The sequence below is a fragment of the Scomber scombrus genome, chromosome 21 (assembly GCF_963691925.1).
Source record: "Scomber scombrus chromosome 21, fScoSco1.1, whole genome shotgun sequence".
Taxonomy (NCBI): Eukaryota; Metazoa; Chordata; class Actinopteri; order Scombriformes; family Scombridae; genus Scomber; species Scomber scombrus.
Genome location: NC_084990.1, coordinates 22,069,393 through 22,088,468, shown reverse-complemented (window position 1 = coordinate 22,088,468; position 19,076 = coordinate 22,069,393). Strand labels below are relative to the sequence as shown.

The window sequence follows — 19,076 nt, the reverse complement described above, 5'->3', positions numbered from 1 at the left end:
AACATTGCAGGACTGCAGGAGGGAGTGGTTGAAAGTCTGAAGGAGGACAATTAGTTCAAATCGTAGAGCACTCACTTAGTATATGAGAGGCAGCCGGATCGATTCCTGCACTCTCCACAGCACTTTCTTATTCTATGTACATAATATTGCCTTGAACTTTATTGTGCATTACAAAAACAAAAACAATGTCTACAACTAATTCAGAACTGACATAAAGAGAGGTCTCTCTCTGTTAGCACTCTGTCAGCATTATTATCTTCCCACAATTCGTTTTCCCCCTCTCATCTTAATTTTTGCATAAACTTAAACTATTCCCTGTTATTGAACAACTGCCCTTTGAGTAGCAGAGGCAGTTTTTCAGAGTCCACTTCAAAATGAAAAGCATCCTGCTGTGTGTCCACTGTTCACGACTGTGTGCCTGAACGGGCTGTTAGACTGCCAGCTATGATTCAGTCCTTCCACAGAGGTCTCACCTATTCACACGTCCAGTCGTCTGACTCTGATAACTCTCACGACTATCATGTAACCTGACCTCACGGTGTGTACACAGGTTGTCCGTACAAAAAGATGAATGGATGGACTTTTGGACTCTGTCAACAGACGAGGTGGCCGAGTGGTTAAGGCGATGGACTGCTAATCCATTGTGCTCTGCACGCGTGGGTTCGAATCCCATCCTCGTCGTATCATCTTTACATAGGTCAATTCATGATTGAATGGCTCAATCATGAAAGCCTCAATGCACACTTTCAATCACTTCACCTTACTCTCTCACAGAACGTCCAAACTAGAGCCTGACCAATATATTGGTTAACTCATAATACTTAAAAAAAAGAAGATATATAGACCATATTTTATGTAAATTTGATCTGTCTTCCCTAATTAAAGTTTAATATATACATATTTAATTCCCTGTGTAGTTTACTGTTTCAGTGTGCTATGTTTATTCTTAAACTGTTAAATAGCATGTCTCCATTGCATATTATTGTCCATTGTCCAAAAGTACTTGGTAATCACATTTGAGTTGAACCAAACAAAAACGTGAATAGATGGACTTTCCATCAGCACAAGTGGACGAGGTGGCCGAGTGGTTAAGGCGATGGACTGCTAATCCATTGTGCTCTGCACGCGTGGGTTCGAATCCCATCCTCGTCGTATCATCTTTACATAGGCCTTGTCACCAAGCTGAATGGCTCCATCATGAAAGCCTCGATGCACACTTTGAGTCACTTCACTTGACTCTCTCACAGAACGTCTAAACTAGATAAGTATTTGGTAGCCAAATTTTTTTTAAAGCGTGTTTATGTATATGCTCTGTATATGTAAGATTATCGGCCAATATATCGATATCGGAATTTTTTTACTCCCTAATATGGTATCAGCCTCGACCCCAAAAATCGAGTATCGGTTGAGCCTTGGTCCAAACAAAAACATTATTCGATGGACTTTCCGGCAGCACAAGTGGACGAGGTGGCCGAGTGGTTAAGGCGATGGACTGCTAATCCATTGTGCTCTGCACGCGTGGGTTCGAATCCAATCCTCGTCGTATCGTCTTTACATAGGTCTGCTGTGTTTGTCACCGAGCTGAATGGCTCCATCATGAAAGCCTCGATGCACACTTTGAGTCACTTCACTTGACTCTCTCACAGAACGTCTAAACTAGATAAGTATTTGGTAACCAAATTTTTTTTAAAGCGTGTTTATGTATATGCTCTGTATATGTAAGATTATCGGCCAATATATCGATATCGGAATTTTTTTACTCCCTAATATGGTATCAGCCTCGACCCCAAAAATCGAGTATCGGTTGAGCCTTGGTCCAAACAAAAACATTATTCGATGGACTTTCCGGCAGCACAAGTGGACGAGGTGGCCGAGTGGTTAAGCCGATGGACTGCTAATCCATTGTGCTCTGCAAGCGTGGGTTCGAATCCCATCCTCGTCGTATCGTCTTTACATAGGTCTGCTGTGTTTGTCACTGAGCTGAATGGCTCCATCATGAAAGCCTCGATGCACACTTTGAGTCACTTCACTTGACTCTCTCGCAGAACGTCTAAACTAGATAAGTATTTGGTAACCACATTTTTTTAAAAGCGTGTTTATGTATATGCTCTGTATATGTAAGATTATCGGCCAATATATCTATATCGGAATTTTTTTACTCCCTAATATGGTATCAGCCTCGACCCCAAAAATCGAGTATCGGTTGAGCCTTGGTCCAAACAAAAACATTATTCGATGGACCTTCAATCAACACAAGTGGACGAGGTGGCCGAGTGGTTAAGGCGATGGACTGCTAATCCATTGTGCTCTGCACGCGTGGGTTCGAATCCCATCCTCGTCGTATCGTCTTTACATAGGTCTGCTGTGTTTGTCACCGAGCTGAATGGCTCCATCATGAAAGCCTCGATGCACACTTTGAGTCACTTCACTTGACTCTCTCGCAGAACGTCTAAACTAGATAAGTATTTGGTAACCACATTTTTTTAAAAGCGTGTTTATGTATATGCTCTGTATATGTAAGATTATCGGCCAATATATCTATATCGGAATTTTTTTACTCCCTAATATGGTATCAGCCTCGACCCCAAAAATCGAGTATCGGTTGAGCCTTGGTCCAAACAAAAACATTATTCGATGGACCTTCAATCAACACAAGTGGACGAGGTGGCCGAGTGGTTAAGGCGATGGACTGCTAATCCATTGTGCTCTGCACGCGTGGGTTCGAATCCCATCCTCGTCGTATCGTCTTTACATAGGTCTGCTGTGTTTGTCACTGAGCTGAATGGCTCCATCATGAAAGCCTTGATGCACACTTTGAGTCACTTCACTTGACTCTCTCACAGAACGTCTAAACTAGATAAGTATTTGGTAACCAAATTTTTTTTAAAGCGTGTTTATGTATATGCTCTGTATATGTAAGATTATCGGCCAATCTATCGATATCGGAATTTTTTTAATCCCTAATATGGTATCAGCCTCGGCCCCAAAAGTCGAGTATCGGTTGAGCCTTGGTCCAAACAGAAAGCTGAATAGATGGACCTTGAATCAACACAAGTGGACGAGGTGGCCGAGTGGTTAAGGCGATGGACTGCTAATCCATTGTGCTCTGCAAGCGTGGGTTCGAATCCCATCCTCGTCGTATCGTCTTTACATAGGTCTGCTGTGTTTGTCACCGAGCTGAATGGCTCCATCATGAAAGCCTCGATGCACACTTTGAGTCACTTCACTTGACTCTCTCACAGAACGTCTAAACTAGATAAGTATTTGGTAACCAAATTTTTTTTAAAGCGTGTTTATGTATATGCTCTGTATATGTAAGATTATCGGCCAATATATCGATATCGGAATTTTTTTACTCCCTAATATGGTATCAGCCTCGACCCCAAAAATCGAGTATCGGTTGAGCCTTGGTCCAAACAAAAACATTATTCGATGGACTTTCCGGCAGCACAAGTGGACGAGGTGGCCGAGTGGTTAAGGCGATGGACTGCTAATCCATTGTGCTCTGCACGCGTGGGTTCGAATCCCATCCTCGTCGTATCGTCTTTACATAGGTCTGCTGTGTTTGTCACTGAGCTGAATGGCTCCATCATGAAAGCCTCGATGCACACTTTGAGTCACTTCACTTGACTCTCTCACAGAACGTCTAAACTAGATAAGTATTTGGTAACCAAATTTTTTTTAAAGCGTGTTTATGTATATGCTCTGTATATGTAAGATTATCGGCCAATATATCGATATCGGAATTTTTTTACTCCCTAATATGGTATCAGCCTCGGCCCCAAAAGTCGAGTATCGGTTGAGCCTTGGTCCAAACAGAAACGTGAATAGATGGACCTTGAATCAACACAAGTGGACGAGGTGGCCGAGTGGTTAAGGCGATGGACTGCTAATCCATTGTGCTCTGCACGCGTGGGTTCGAATCCCATCCTCGTCGTATCGTCTTTACATAGGTCTGCTGTGTTTGTCACCGAGCTGAATGGCTCCATCATGAAAGCCTCGATGCACACTTTGAGTCACTTCACTTGACTCTCTCACAGAACGTCTAAACTAGATAAGTATTTGGTAACCACATTTTTTTAAAAGCGTGTTTATGTATATGCTCTGTATATGTAAGATTATCGGCCAATATATCTATATCGGAATTTTTTTACTCCCTAATATGGTATCAGCCTCGACCCCAAAAATCGAGTATCGGTTGAGCCTTGGTCCAAACAAAAACATTATTCGATGGACTTTCCGGCAGCACAAGTGGACAAGGTGGCTGAGTGGTTAAGGCGATGGACTGCTAATCCATTGTGCTCTGCACGCGTGGGTTCGAATCCCATCCTCGTCGTATCGTCTTTACATAGGTCTGCTGTGTTTGTCACTGAGCTGAATGGCTCCATCATGAAAGCCTCGATGCACACTTTGAGTCACTTCACTTGACTGTCTCACAGAACGTCTAAACTAGATAAGTATTTGGTAACCAAATTTTTTTTAAAGCGTGTTTATGTATATGCTCTGTATATGTAAGATTATCGGCCAATATATCGATATCGGAATTTTTTTACTCCCTAATATGGTATCAGCCTCGGCCCCAAAAGTCGAGTATCGGTTGAGCCTTGTTCCAAACAAAAACGTGAATAGATGGACCTTCAATCAACACAAGTGGACGAGGTGGCCGAGTGGTTAAGGCGATGGACTGCTAATCCATTGTGCTCTGCACGCGTGGGTTCGAATCCCATCCTCGTCGTATCGTCTTTACATAGGTCTGCTGTGTTTGTCACTGAGCTGAATGGCTCCATCATGAAAGCCTCGATGCACACTTTGAGTCACTTCACTTGACTGTCTCACAGAACGTCTAAACTAGATAAGTATTTGGTAACCAAATTTTTTTTAAAGCGTGTTTATGTATATGCTCTGTATATGTAAGATTATCGGCCAATATATCGATATCGGAATTTTTTTACTCCCTAATATGGTATCAGCCTCGGCCCCAAAAGTCGAGTATCGGTTGAGCCTTGGTCCAAACAAAAACGTGAATAGATGGACCTTCAATCAACACAAGTGGACGAGGTGGCCGAGTGGTTAAGGCGATGGACTGCTAATCCATTGTGCTCTGCACGCGTGGGTTCGAATCCCATCCTCGTCGTATCGTCTTTACATAGGTCTGCTGTTTTTGTCACCTAGCTGAATGGCTCCATCATGAAAGCCTCGATGCACACTTTGAGTCACTTCACTTGACTCTCTCACAGAACGTCTAAACTAGATAAGTATTTGGTAACCAAATTTTTTTTAAAGCGTGTTTATGTATATGCTCTGTATATGTAAGATTATCGGCCAATATATCGATATCGGAATTTTTTTACTCCCTAATATGGTATCAGCCTCGACCCCAAAAATCGAGTATCGGTTGAGCCTTGGTCCAAACAAAAACATTATTCGATGGACTTTCCGGCAGCACAAGTGGACGAGGTGGCCGAGTGGTTAAGGCGATGGACTGCTAATCCATTGTGCTCTGCACGCGTGGGTTCGAATCCCATCCTCGTCGTATCATCTTTACATAGGCCTGCTGTGTTTGTCACCAAGCTGAATGGCTCCATCATGAAAGCCTAAATGCACACTAAGTCACTCACTATATACATAGGTATTTATGTGTGTATATATATATATATATATATATATATATATATATATATATACACACATATATGTCTATATACACATACACAAAATCAGTATAGAAACTAGTATGTGTCATATTAATGAAGAATGTTTCACTTCTCTTCATCAAAAAAAACATTCAATCATTTACCATTGTGATCATTTTTATACCTTAATAGGGCAACGTATCCTGGTAGAGATACACCTCACAAAATCCTAAATATACAAAATATTCAAAAGAAAATTGTGGAAATGTTTTACATTGGTGCAAATGAGATAAGTAGTAACATCAAATTATTTTTCACATCTCATTTTTTACTATTGCCTGTTTAAGGGTTAAAAAAAGAGTGTTTATGTATATGCTCTGTATATGTAAGATTATCGGCCAATATATCGATATCGGAATTTTTTTACTCCCTAATATGGTATCAGCCTCGACCCTTAAAAATCGAGTATCGGTTGAGCCTTGGTCCAAACAAAAACATTATTCGATGGACTTTCCGGCAGCACAAGAGGACGAGGTGGCCGAGTGGTTAAGGCGATGGACTGCTAATCCATTGTGCTCTGCACGCGTGGGTTCGAATCCCATCCTCGTCGTATCGTCTTTACATAGGTCTGCTGTGTTTGTCACCGAGCTGAATGGCTCCATCATGAAAGCCTCGATGCACACTTTGAGTCACTTCACTTGACTCTCTCACAGAACGTCTAAACTAGATAAGTATTTGGTAACCAAATTTTTTTTAAAGCGTGTTTATGTATATGCTCTGTATATGTAAGATTATCGGCCAATATATCGATATCGGAATTTTTTTACTCCCTAATATGGTATCAGCCTCGGCCCCAAAAATCGAGTATCGGTTGAGCCTTGGTCCAAACAAAAACGTGAATAGATGGACCTTCAATCAGCACAAGTGGACGAGGTGGCCGAGTTGTTAAGGCGATGGACTGCTAATCCATTGTGCTCTGCACGCGTGGGTTCGAATCCCATCCTCGTCGTATCGTCTTTACATAGGTCTGCTGTGTTTGTCACCGAGCTGAATGGCTCCATCATGAAAGCCTTGATGCACACTTTGAGTCACTTCACTTTACTGTTTCACAGAACGTCTAAACTAGATAAGTATTTGGTAACCACATTTGTTTTTGTTTATGTATATGCTCTGTATATGTAAGATTATCGGCCAATATATCGATATCGGAATTTTTTTACTGCCTGATATTGGTATCAGCCTCGGCCCCAAAAATCCAGTATCAGTTGAGCCTTAGTCCAAACAAAGAATAGATGGACTTTCCATCAGCACAAGTGGACGAGGTGGCCGAGTGGTTAAGGCGATGGACTGCTAATCCATTGTGCTCTGCACGCGTGGGTTCGAATCCCATCCTCGTCGTATCGTCTTTACATGGGCCTATTGTGTTTGTCACTGAACTGAATGGCTCCATCATGAAAGCTTCAATGCATACTTTCAGTCATTTACCTTCCATGTCACTTCACTTTACTGTTTCACAGAACGTCGAAACTAGAGCCTGACCAATGTATCTGTTAACTGATAATACAAGCGGACGAGGTGGCCGAGTGGTTAAGGCGATGGACTGCTAATCCATTGTGCTCTGCACGCGTGGGTTCGAATCCCATCCTCGTCGCAGCATCACTTTAGTCTGCTGGGTTTTCAACTGCTGTCATCATTAATGGCCTCAATGCAGCAGGATTAGAGGATCCAATCAAGGAAGTCAAATCAATTCATGAACCACAGACTAATAATAAGCTGTACTGAAACCTTTCTAAGATACCTATGAGGGAACAGAAAGTCCAAAATAGAGGAAGCAATCATAGCTTGTTATATGTGTTGCACCTGTCACAGTAAAACCTGCTTCACCACAGAGATGTGATTCACAGTCAGTTATGAGAGGAAGCCACAACACTGATACTGCGTATAAATGTCCTGTGGGGGAAACAGAACAGCTGACAGAAAATGGAAAGAAACTCTGGGAGCTGTTGTGACTGACTAGCGGCTATTGGATTAGCAGTTAATTGGCCAATCGTCAAAATCATTAACATTTAATAGCTGTTGGACAACAATGTTCTAGGTCTGGGCACAGAGGAATAAGACATATCAGCCAAGCCTTATTTTTTATTGTACAACATCTTATGGTTTATACGACACTGTCACACAGTATCACAATTATCTTGTTCCAGCTTTTCAATGATCCAAAACTCCATGTTTATGGCTGCATAATTCCATCAAATAGAAATATTCTTGATGTCTTTTGCATCATTTTATACACATTTTCCTTCCCCCAGATTTAGCCTGGCATGGTTGTGATTTCCTCTGTAATTATACAGATCAAAAGATTGGAGTAAATTCCAGCTGGTCAACGTGTGACCGCTGTGGGTCAGTGAGGTTTAAATAAAAAACTAAAATGGTGCAAATAGGAAAATAATCCTTTAGGAGCAACCTTGAGTTTCTGAGATGTTTGTCTTGCATGTGAATAAATGAAGGTAATCATTTTAATATTACTTCCCTGCATTTGTCATGACACCGCACATGTACTTGTCATCAGCCGAACAAGTATATATCTCGTCTCATGATGTGTGAAAATTACCTGAGAGCTATTCATGCATTCTTAATATCCATTCAATCATGTCAGTGTGAGATTGTCTAATAATAGTCATTTTACACCACAGAATGAGAGTTATTGGTGTCAGCGTGCACCTGTAATTGTATCCTCCTCCTTCCTCTTTCCTCTCCTCTCTCGCTCTCACTCTCTCTGCTTTCTGTCTCTGCTTCTGCATTGCGGTGTCTGAAGCTGTCAGGAGAGCATATGCACAGAGTGTCACCTGCGGCCTCTGCCTGTCATCTCTGCAGACCAACAGGCAACTGGTCGGGTAACACGATACACACTTCCTCTGTCCTCCTGCTTCACCTTCTGAGCTGCTGTCCCATGACATACTCTGAGCTGTAGCAGCTGACAGTGATGAGAAAGTACAGCTTTTTGCCCTGTGCTGCTGCTTTTTTTTTTTTTGCTTCTAGGGACATGATTTAAATGTCACTCTCATATGTTTAACCCTTACATACTGTTCATATCTGACTCATAATTAGTCTCTACACATCCATTAATTCCCTGTCACTTTGATTAATCGTCCTGTTTGATTAATCATATAGGGGAAAAAAGACATTCACAATCACTATTTTATGGTCCAGGAGAACATTTTATAGAATATGATGAACATGTTTGAATACTGATTTTTGTATTTTCTTTTGATAAACACGGGCCAAATTTGTACATTTGCAAATATAAAAAATAGCTGCACAAGAATTTTTAAAAAGCATTTTAAAAAAAAATGTGTATACTGTGGGTCACATTAGGAAAAGTCCAGCTAAAATAAATGTGTATAAGATGTTTTTACACCTCTCAAATGTAAGAAATGTGTCAAATTTGATTATGAACAAGTATGTAAGGGTTAAAATAAGCAGTAAAAAAGATTAGGTCTTGTCTTCTTCCTCTTCTTCTTGTTCTTAAATATTAGGATATTCAGTGTGTTTTCCAGCTAAGCCCCCTGCTGTTTTACACCCAGCTGTTGCAGTCGAAATCTCAGTATGTGTGCTTCAACGCAGATAAAGCACAGCTGGTGAATAATGAATGGAATGGCAAATTGTGGCCTTAATACAAGTATCTCCAAGCAAAAGCAAGTGCCACGCTTTAGCCTCAAATCCTCCGCATTTCCCTAAAATTGCAGTGTGCCCTTGACAGAATGACAGGCTATTTAGTCGCATTCAACTGATGCCCCAAGCCTTTATTTTATCTTTTTTTTCCCTGTCGCACTCTCCGAGTTTCCATTCAGGTTTAATAAGTTCCTAATGAAAGAGGGGAGGCGGAAGCTGTTTAAGTCAATCTCCTCTGCACAGTTACAGATCATTGGATGCTCCATTTAGGGTGATTTAAACGTATGCCATGGGACATATTCCGAAAAGCATTCACACAATGGTTTTCCATTTACTTCCCTTCCTTTTTTCTCTTAATGGTAGCTGCAATGTCTCAGGCAACAGACAAAAGAAGAGTACACTTGTTCTACCCCCTCCCCTGCCTGGGAATAGCACAACGGTTTCAAGTGTGCACCCTGGTGTCATTGTAAGATAAATAAATAAAAGCTGCATTCTAGTGAGACAAAGTACTGGCACTCTGAAGCTCTCTATATTTCACTACGTTGCACCATATTAACAAATAACAATGGAGGGGACAAGGGGGGGAAAGTGATAATGAAAGAGACTGCACCTTCTGTGAGTTTATACCTTTCTTTAATCAACAATGTACAGCTTAAATTGACGAGGAAAGGTGGAAGAAAATGTGGAAACTGTGTGATGTTTATGAGTTCTAAGGATCCACAGGACAACATTTTCCATCCTTTGCTTACTTGCTCTACTGTGTTGGTTGTAGACGTCATTAATTGAGAATATTTACAGATTCCAAGAGCAGTTATCAATCGTTCTTTCCTATTGCGTAGTACCGGCTCTTATGGGCACAACACTCCAACCAAGTGGCAACTACCTCAGTTTGAGCCTGAAGCCAATGTGAAAGTGCCTTGAAGTGCAATGACACCAATACTACTACTGCTACTGTATGCTGGCTCCAAATAATCCTTGGCTCCAACTGACTCCCATTCAAAAAGCATCAATTTCTCTCTAGAAATACTAAGTCAATCTTTTTTCTTTTTTTTTGGTCATTTAATTTTGTCATTATTGTCTCAATCGTTAAATCCTGACCCTCTAATAAGTGTGCTACTGGATCGTGAATAAAACTTGAATGTCTGCCATGTATTTGCTTACGAAACCCGCCCAGTTAGCGTTAGCGTTAACCTCCTGTGACCCTGCCTCCTCATATGGAAATATTACATTTTGGGTTTGCATCTTAACTTTGACCTGTTTCCCTCATTTGTACACATTTCTGTGCCATCTGGTACCAAAAGCACATTACAGTGTAAAAAATCAGTGTTAAAACTAGGTGGCAGTTTTAACGAACTTTATGGTTTATTTATGCTTAATAATATTTGTAGTTTGATACGCTGTACACATTTGACTAATTTTAGCAATAGCAACAAGCTACGATCAGGAAGTACTCGTTTGAGGACATTGGGACTTTTTTATCGTTCATGCAAAGCAAAGGTGTAAATGTAAGGAGGAAATAGTTTAATACACTGGTAGATTAATTGTGTTATACAGTAAAATAAACCCATTTTCCCCACATGAAGACATTATTTATTTCAAACACTACTTCCTGTTCAAAGACGATGATTACTTTTTTGTACTTATCAGGTCCTACGCATCCAAAATATCTAGGAGAAATTAAAAATGCATACCAAAGAAAAGCTCAGGTCTCAGGAGGTGTAACATAGCTAATGTTAGCCAAAGTTAGCACACTAATCGGTGTTCCCTGTAAGCCAGTGGTCTCTCTCTTGCTCCAGAGACACCTGATTCTAATAATGAACTCATTATCAAGCAGCTGAAGCTTGTCAGCGGGGTTTTTGGCTAACTGTGGCTGAAATGTTATCATAGACATTACATTTTAACCACTGGTCCTTTTCATGCTCAGATGTCGGGATCTGACATTGTAAGAGAAAATAGCAGCCCACATTAGCTAAGGTAGAACTCCCTAATGTCATGATTAGGACATACTTATATAGAGAGCAGTATTAAACAGCTTGTTTCATCACATGTCAAAAAAAGAGCAGGGTTGTCTCATTTAGATTCACTTTGTATTTTCATTTGGCACCGCCACTGAAAAACTATATTTTTCATCACATCCCCTTTAATTAGACCATAAAGCCATTAAATGTCCCTGTCCTATAAACCTTTACCATTCGTCCTGGACCCAATTCTGATTTCTAATTTCCTAATCGTTTGGCAGAGCATGAGTCTGCACGAGGTGGCGTTACTAACTATTAGCTCTCCTGTCTAGACGGGTGTTAAAGCATTTGTGACCTTGTCTCATTCGGCTGGTGATCCCTGGCAACACTCCCAGTTTTAGATCTTTCTAACAGGATTAAAGCAACGCTGCAGGACTTTGTGGATGTCACCCACGGACACACCGGGTCAGAAAGACATGTGATTAAACTAACAACGAACCACGGACCTGGTGGTGTGATCTACAGCAACGTTACATAAGATAGAGGGTTAACTGAGGTCTCTATTGTTTATCTTTATCTTCAGTTTTATTCTCGCCACACAGGAGAAACTGTGAAATGTTACAGCATAAGTGTTCAGTGCTTCATCCTGTCAATATAGATCTAGTTGATATTATGAGATTAACACGCAATACAAAACACACTGCTAAGAAAGATATTAAAGGAACAGTTTGAGATTGATGGGAAATATATTTTTTGACTTTTTTGGTTGATATTAAAGGGGATGTAACATACTTTTTGAGATATTCTGTTATTTTTTATACTGTTACGATTATGAAAGTCACCCTGAAAGTCACCCTGCATCCCAATGAACAGCCATCTTTTCTCTGGAATTCGTTGCTAAGGTTGTTTCGTGGGTTATTCATATTGTCCACTCACATAATCCAGGATCAAATAAGTATGTATTTATTTCAGAAATTTCCATGTCGAGTAAAGAATGAGAAAAAGAGGTGAAATCCTGCTGCTATTGTTGGTTTAGATAAAGCCTTTGAGAAACTGGCCTTAAGGGGACAGGAGCCAAAATGGCCTGTTTCAAGATAGAGACTAAACTAGTTAGGGCTGCATAAAAGACAATATAAATTAAATATATGAGTTTTATTAACTATGAATCATGCAAAGATACATCAGTAGGAGCTCCAGCATAAAAATATGCATCTGGAAATATGCACGATGAATCGGCTTTAATATTGCCATATCTTAAAGTATGACACTACAGTCAGGAGATAGAGCCAAGCTAACTGTTTCCAGGCTTTATGTTAAGCTAAGTAAAAAAAAAAAAACAGCTGCTGGCCATAATTTCATACTTAACATCTCACGAAGAGGTCGTTTAAGCATATCTCACAAGAGCTGCCTATAATAATGAGAAAAACCTTGACTTTTCATATATTGTTTAAATTTTTAGATGACAGTGGTCCACAGAATAATGAAGTAAAAAATTACATTTGAGAGAAACTGGTCTTTCCAAAACTGTTTTATTCTTCTTTTGGTAATTTTCTACTTTAGGAGCATGAGCAATAAACTGTAAGAAATAGAGCACCAGCCTCTCAAACAAGCTGATGAAGTGCAGATCAGGCCAGTTAAAGCCAAAAACATGAGCACATGGAAAATGTGTCGAATCATTTTACAGCCAGCTGCTTTTCGTAAGCTTAAAATGAATTTGATCCCACATTAATAAAGATCAGCGTGAATGAAATGACTGCATCTCCTTATGGGAATGAAGTCACCATAGTCGTATACCAGCAGTGATGGTTGGGTTGTCCTGTGTAGTCATGGACATTGAAGAGCTGGGATTTTACTGCTGACACTCAATTAAAAAAAACCCTCCTTGTAGCAGAGTCTTTATCCAAGCATGATGTCTATTCTGAACTACCCTGGTTTGGAGAGTTTGCGTGACAGCTTGGCCAACTTCAGACCCTCAAACAGTGAAATCTTTGATGGAATAATGTGAAAAGGCAACAAAGGGAATGCCGTGATGGCTTGTGACAGACTGGGATGAACAAAAAGGCCACTATGGGTGCCTCATTTGGGAGACCGAGCTGCAAATTCCAGATCTGATCCGCATGGGTTCCTCTACACAACCTTGGTCAAGATTCCTGGGTTCTTCTCTCCGCAGTACAGTTTTCAGCCCAGCGTACACACATAATGAGAGAAGTGACAACCAAAGATAACTAAGAGACTTCTTTGATACATGTAATTTTACCAGGAGGGTTAATAATTAACCCTTACATACTATTCAGGGTTGAATTTGACCCATTTTTACATTGAAGAGCTGTAAAAACACCCAATACTTGCATCATTTTTTAAATTTTTGTGCAGCTGATACACATTTTTGTGTGTGAAAATGTCCAAATTTGATTTTCAAAAAAATCACCATTCAAACATGTTACTGTTTTCTTTATATATTCTATAAAATGTTCTACTGGATCATAAAATAGTGATTTTAAATGTCTTTTCCCCCCATAAATAAATAGAATACACTCTTCATTAATGACTTATGAATGTGAGTTGGTGTAGAGACTGATTATTTAGTCAGAATATGAACAGTATGTGAGGGTTAATGAACATATTCAGCATTATTTAGCCTTTGTTACTATATGGAGTACACTTATAATTGCAGAATAAAAAGAGCTGACATTTTGACTTTGCTATAAATAACAGGTTAAATGTGGGTGATGAAATTGCCCATAGATGAGAAATGCTGAGAATCATGGACAATTTGAGCATCTTCATCTCCATGGCAACTGAGCAAACTCAGTCTCCTGATGAGGATTGTGTGATATGACGGAGAGCTCCAGAACAAGTAGACTTTGAGTTGAAATTGCTTTTTAAACTGCTGCTTCAGATGCAAAATCTAACAGTAAAGCTCAAAATGACAAAAATAGTTGATTGGTGGAAGATTATATTTTCTCCTAACAGATCTCTGAGGCTGTTTTTTTTCTCTTTTTAGGTCTAAAAGGAAAGTTATTTAGAAAAGAAAGCAAGTGAGAAAGGAACAGTGACACCAGAGAGAGAGAGAGGACCTGGATATACATGCATGACCAATCACTCTGACTGTGGTGACAGAGGTTCTTCAGTAACGTGATCATCACAAGCTGAGAGAAAAACCTTCCCAACACAAAGGGTCAGTCCAGTTTGTTTTGCCATGAGCTCCGCATCTCACGTGCACTCTCGCTCCCACGTGCGCCTCCTGTCTTTTACAAGGCTGAAAAAAAAAAAACCCTACAACACTGCAGCTGGTCCTGCATCCTACGGTGAGCTGGAGCACAGGGGTCCCACATTTGATGGAGCCCTGATGTTGATCTCCCAGGCAGGACGCAGTGTCAACAAAAGCCACGTGGGGAGAAACGGCTTAGCTTCGAAGATAGAAAGGTTTGCAGTAGATTGAGTCATCTTCTTCTTTCAGACACAGCAGCTGTGGGTTCATTGAATTTAAAAAGGTTCAAGATGTCCTAAATCTAAGTTGGGGAGACATTAGCTGTGTCTGGAATCACTCCCTCGTTCATTCATTCACTGAAGCTCTTTTTTCACGGCACACATATTGACCTGAAATAGAGTGAAAAGCACAGGTGTTGTTAACAACATTAACAATGGCTCCTCTCTATTCAGGTGTCCCATTAAGTTGTGACAGTGTGACTTTTGAGCCAGCATGCACAATACCAGCACCCTAAAACTGCAGCAGCTAATTATAATTAACATTCAGCCATCATTTTAGTATTTACACCTTTGTTTTTCCTATTGTGACATGTTTTCTGTGAAAAAGGCCTGTTTTCTAACATCATAAATATTCAATAGTTTGCCAAAAGTGACTTATAAATTGAGATAATTGTGTTCCATCGCTGTCAGGTGTACTGTAATTTACATATCTATCTAAGGAAAGCATTATATTATGCAGACTGTAGACCTATATGAACAAAGTTGATGCTAAAAAGTTTATCCATCCATCAATCATTTTGTTTTCCCATGCTTTTTGTCTGTAATTGTGCTATCTTAAACTATTCTGCACACACAACATCCCTCCTGTGTTGCTTTCCCCCCCATTTTTCCATGCTATATTGATTTTGAGGGGAGTTTTTCCTTGTCTGAATCAAAGCTCTAAGTATAGTGGATGTTGTATGTTGTACAGATATCAGCAAATGTGTGATATTGAGTTATAGGAATGAAAAAATGACTTAAGTTGACTTTGAGATACTCAAATAAAATGGTGAAAAGTAAATATAGTGCAAATAGTAGCAAATAGGGGTTTGTATAGTCAGTGTCTTTATGGTGCAGCTCATTGCATGGCCTAAGATACTATGCAAAAGTCAAATGTACTTTTGTGTGTTTTTTTCACTGCTGCAACAGAGAACAGTGGAAATAATGAAGTTTCTAAGAGCAGTGTTTTGTTCAAAATTGTGATGACTTTCTGTGATTGCTCTGCTTGGTTGGCCTGCTTGTCCTTGTTTTTCTTTTCTTTCCAGGAAGTATCCAAGCAGATCGAGGTCATCAGGCTGAATCAGTTCACCTGGGCTGGGGGGTTGGCCCACCTTTATAAAACCAGCTGGTCTACTCAGTCTCGCTCTCTCGCTACCAGCAGCAGAACCCTTTTTCTTTGTTTGCTTTATTTGATTGATTTCTAGCACTCAACATACTCCTTCATCCATGCACTTTCAGACACCACTGATTCTACAGATTTAGCACATAACTTTGATTAATTTATGTAAATAAGTTGATTAAATAAATTACTTTGGTTTTGTTTAACTTAACGGTGTGTGTTCTCCTCCTTGGTTTTGTCATGAATTTTGAGTCAGTTCATGACCAAATAAAGAAATAGATGTTCAATTAAAATGTATGCAATGTTATCTTATCTGTTCCAGCAGCTTTGTTGACTGTTGCAGCTGTGTTCTGTCTTTACCTGTGGCAATTACACTGTATACGCCTCACTCTATCACATTAAATCATTCTACCATTGAATCAAACCATATAATTCCCACATCAGCACATTCTCAGATCCGCCCACAGACAGGGTGACACAAATAAATACCTCTGATCTCCATGCAGCACCTCACGGCATGTCTGCGCCGCAGCAATCTGGGTTGCAGCTCAGCTTTCTGTCTGCTTTTAAACAACAGTAATAGTCCGGATTAACATGAGCTGCTGTGTAGTAGCCACTGGGCACTGCTCATGTGCACCCCACTAGCTGGCAAACGCCAGATGGGTTCCTGGGTAATCCCAGTGTGGGATCAGAGGTGGCAGTGACTGTGAAACTACAATGGATTAATGCTGCCACATTAGAACAAAACATCATCAAACCTTCTTTTTATGTTTTGAAGGTCTTTGCCAGATTTCTTAAAAAAAAAAAGCCTGAATCATGCATCATTGTGCCTCGAGAGAGCAAAGGGAGTCGTTCTGAATTTTGACCTTTTTAGGCTTGATGTGTCGGGGGGGTAAAACATGAAATCATCCATGAAGTCATATTCATCTTCACCCCCCCCCCCCCCCCCCGCCTGCAGCTGAGCAAGTGAAATGTTTGGAAAAGTTTAGCAACAAAGTTTTAAATCTCAGTAAATATGCCGCCCGTAATTTCCTCACGGCTCCCTCGAGTAATGAATCATCCTTGACTGGAAGTCTGCAGAGAAAAGTCGTGTATTTATGAATATGAATAAATGCCCCCAGAAGTGATATCCTTTATTCACATGAAACAGATTACATGCACTGTGTCTCCGCCAATGGCAGCAGATGAATAAAACAGATGATTGTATCCATATGTTTTGGAGCAGGGTCATCTCGGAGGTAAAGGCGATTTGATACAAATACTCAAACGCAGGAGCCCCACCCACTGAGACATTGTCTTTTTCACAACTAAGAGGGAAAGAAATACGGCCTCGGTTGTTTGTTCTTCTTTCACTTATAGGCCCCGGGGGTGAAAGACTGCGCTACGTGGTGAAGTCGAGCTTCAGTTTCCCTCGCAATCCCTTTCCCGTCCATTCAATCCTACGGGCTTGGCTCTAAATGGAGGCCAAGTGGCAGTTTTACGACGTTTCAGGAATAAAAAGCTAAAGAAACTAATCCAGCCCTCCCACAAACGTTGTCCCTTCTGAACCCTCGAAGGGCCTTCACTCTGCAATGCGCCTTATACTAACAACCAAACACACACACACACACACACACACACACACACACACACACACACACACACACAGCAATGTCAACCAGGTCGACTTCCTAGAAATGCTGTTAGTGTGAAATTTGAGATATTTTCATAGTGGTTGATCAATACGAGCAAAGACAAAGCAAAGGAAAGTGAAAAAAGCAAACAAAAGAGAGGCTGTCAACAGCTTTAAAAGTTTAAAAAAAGACAAATAAAATGCAGACAGCGGTAAGGAGAGAGATAAAAACAGAAAGATTGAAAAAAGAAAAGACAGACAGTGAGAGTTGGTGATCCGAGGATTCCAGTATTGATCAGAGCTTCTTTTCTAATCTCCCTGCCCCCTCAGTAACCTCAGCTGGATTGGACATCCAGCCACAAAAAGCAATTTGACCCCCACCGCTGCCCTCACAGGTCACCCTTTAGTGACTACAGGCTTCAGGTTGCCATAGCGATATAAAAATTATGTCTATGGCCCGGTTGGAGGTTTTAAGAGGCTCTGGTTTGAGCCCCGGCGCCCTGTTGTTTTTTCATCATAAGGACCATAAAGAGACTGTAACAGAGAATTATAGCTGTGCTGTTGTTTATCTGGGTTTTATTTTATTTTACTACTGTTTTTAAGGAGAAGAGCTTAGACTGGTTAGCCTGTTATGTTAGTGGTGTGGTTATGGAAGGCAGTCCACCACTTTGGTTCAGACTGAAATATCTTAACAGCTATTTGATGGTTTTCCATGAAGATTTAAGCAGATATTCGTGTTTCCAGGAGGATGAAACCTAAAAAACGTGTGTCCTCTGACTCTTTCCTCTAGCTCTACTGTGAGGTTTACATTTGTTACAGTATCAATCAAATTTGGTTCACCTCAGGATGAATTGTAATGACCTCACGGGAGCTTAAATGATTAATCAATGAATTGATTAGTTGATCAATAGAAAGCTAATCTGTTACTATCTGAAAATCAGTTAATCAATTTAGCAGAAAAGCTAAAAAAAATTACTGTTCGCAGCTTCTCCAATGTGAATATTTAAAGGTTTTTCTGTGTTATATATGGTGTTAAATTGAATAAGTTTAAAGATTTGTAGCTGTTGATCAAACAACTACAAAATATCAATTTTTCATCCCATATTTGAGAAAATAATTAACAGATTTATTGATAATGAAAATATGTTCGTTGTGACCCTAAACCTTTATTTGACATCTGAGTTGTACTTTAGCAAATAAAATGTAATTTGTCAAATACTTTAGTTTAAGACCAAATATCTGCAAAACAGCCTCAACTGTACTTTGTGTTTCTTGTTAATTATAAAATGTTGACAAGCTTACATCCTAAATCAGGATCGTGAGCATTTTAAACACAAACATCAGCATGTTAGAGTTGACATCATGAGCATGTTAGCACACTTATGTTACAGTATCATATCACTTAAAGCGCAGCCTCAGATAGACATTAGCGTGACTGCATCCTTGTAGTCTTATTAATACCATTTTGCAGTTGGTGTCCCTTTGCTGTCATTACATTATGGAAGAACAGGGAGAAACATTTATGTCCTTGGGTTTACTGATGGGAATCTGTTTTTGAAGCCTGCTGCTGAGCCTGCTTCTGATTTATGTCACCCAGTTCCTGGGATACACCT

At 40.2% G+C, this 19,076-nt stretch overlaps 1 protein-coding gene and 17 non-coding genes across 18 annotated transcripts in view; 17 read left to right on the top strand and 1 right to left on the bottom strand.

Annotated features, from left to right (window-relative positions):
- The window catches only part of nbr1a (NBR1 autophagy cargo receptor a), a 504,698-nt gene that overhangs the window by 455,855 nt on the left and 29,767 nt on the right, over positions 1 to 19,076 (bottom strand). The gene's annotated exons all lie outside the window — the stretch shown is intronic.
- Positions 600 to 681, top strand: trnas-gcu (transfer RNA serine (anticodon GCU)). Its single transcript has one exon. It is a non-coding gene; the product is annotated as a tRNA-Ser (tRNA).
- On the top strand, positions 1,071 to 1,152 carry trnas-gcu (transfer RNA serine (anticodon GCU)). The gene has a single exon. It is a non-coding gene; the product is annotated as a tRNA-Ser (tRNA).
- trnas-gcu (transfer RNA serine (anticodon GCU)) lies at positions 1,462 to 1,543 on the top strand. Its single transcript has one exon. It is a non-coding gene; the product is annotated as a tRNA-Ser (tRNA).
- Positions 1,861 to 1,942, top strand: trnas-gcu (transfer RNA serine (anticodon GCU)). Its single transcript has one exon. It is a non-coding gene; the product is annotated as a tRNA-Ser (tRNA).
- trnas-gcu (transfer RNA serine (anticodon GCU)) lies at positions 2,260 to 2,341 on the top strand. The gene has a single exon. It is a non-coding gene; the product is annotated as a tRNA-Ser (tRNA).
- trnas-gcu (transfer RNA serine (anticodon GCU)) lies at positions 2,659 to 2,740 on the top strand. The gene has a single exon. It is a non-coding gene; the product is annotated as a tRNA-Ser (tRNA).
- Positions 3,058 to 3,139, top strand: trnas-gcu (transfer RNA serine (anticodon GCU)). The gene has a single exon. It is a non-coding gene; the product is annotated as a tRNA-Ser (tRNA).
- On the top strand, positions 3,457 to 3,538 carry trnas-gcu (transfer RNA serine (anticodon GCU)). The gene has a single exon. It is a non-coding gene; the product is annotated as a tRNA-Ser (tRNA).
- On the top strand, positions 3,856 to 3,937 carry trnas-gcu (transfer RNA serine (anticodon GCU)). Its single transcript has one exon. It is a non-coding gene; the product is annotated as a tRNA-Ser (tRNA).
- trnas-gcu (transfer RNA serine (anticodon GCU)) lies at positions 4,255 to 4,336 on the top strand. The gene has a single exon. It is a non-coding gene; the product is annotated as a tRNA-Ser (tRNA).
- trnas-gcu (transfer RNA serine (anticodon GCU)) lies at positions 4,654 to 4,735 on the top strand. Its single transcript has one exon. It is a non-coding gene; the product is annotated as a tRNA-Ser (tRNA).
- trnas-gcu (transfer RNA serine (anticodon GCU)) lies at positions 5,053 to 5,134 on the top strand. Its single transcript has one exon. It is a non-coding gene; the product is annotated as a tRNA-Ser (tRNA).
- On the top strand, positions 5,452 to 5,533 carry trnas-gcu (transfer RNA serine (anticodon GCU)). Its single transcript has one exon. It is a non-coding gene; the product is annotated as a tRNA-Ser (tRNA).
- Positions 6,162 to 6,243, top strand: trnas-gcu (transfer RNA serine (anticodon GCU)). Its single transcript has one exon. It is a non-coding gene; the product is annotated as a tRNA-Ser (tRNA).
- On the top strand, positions 6,561 to 6,642 carry trnas-gcu (transfer RNA serine (anticodon GCU)). The gene has a single exon. It is a non-coding gene; the product is annotated as a tRNA-Ser (tRNA).
- trnas-gcu (transfer RNA serine (anticodon GCU)) lies at positions 6,950 to 7,031 on the top strand. Its single transcript has one exon. It is a non-coding gene; the product is annotated as a tRNA-Ser (tRNA).
- Positions 7,203 to 7,284, top strand: trnas-gcu (transfer RNA serine (anticodon GCU)). Its single transcript has one exon. It is a non-coding gene; the product is annotated as a tRNA-Ser (tRNA).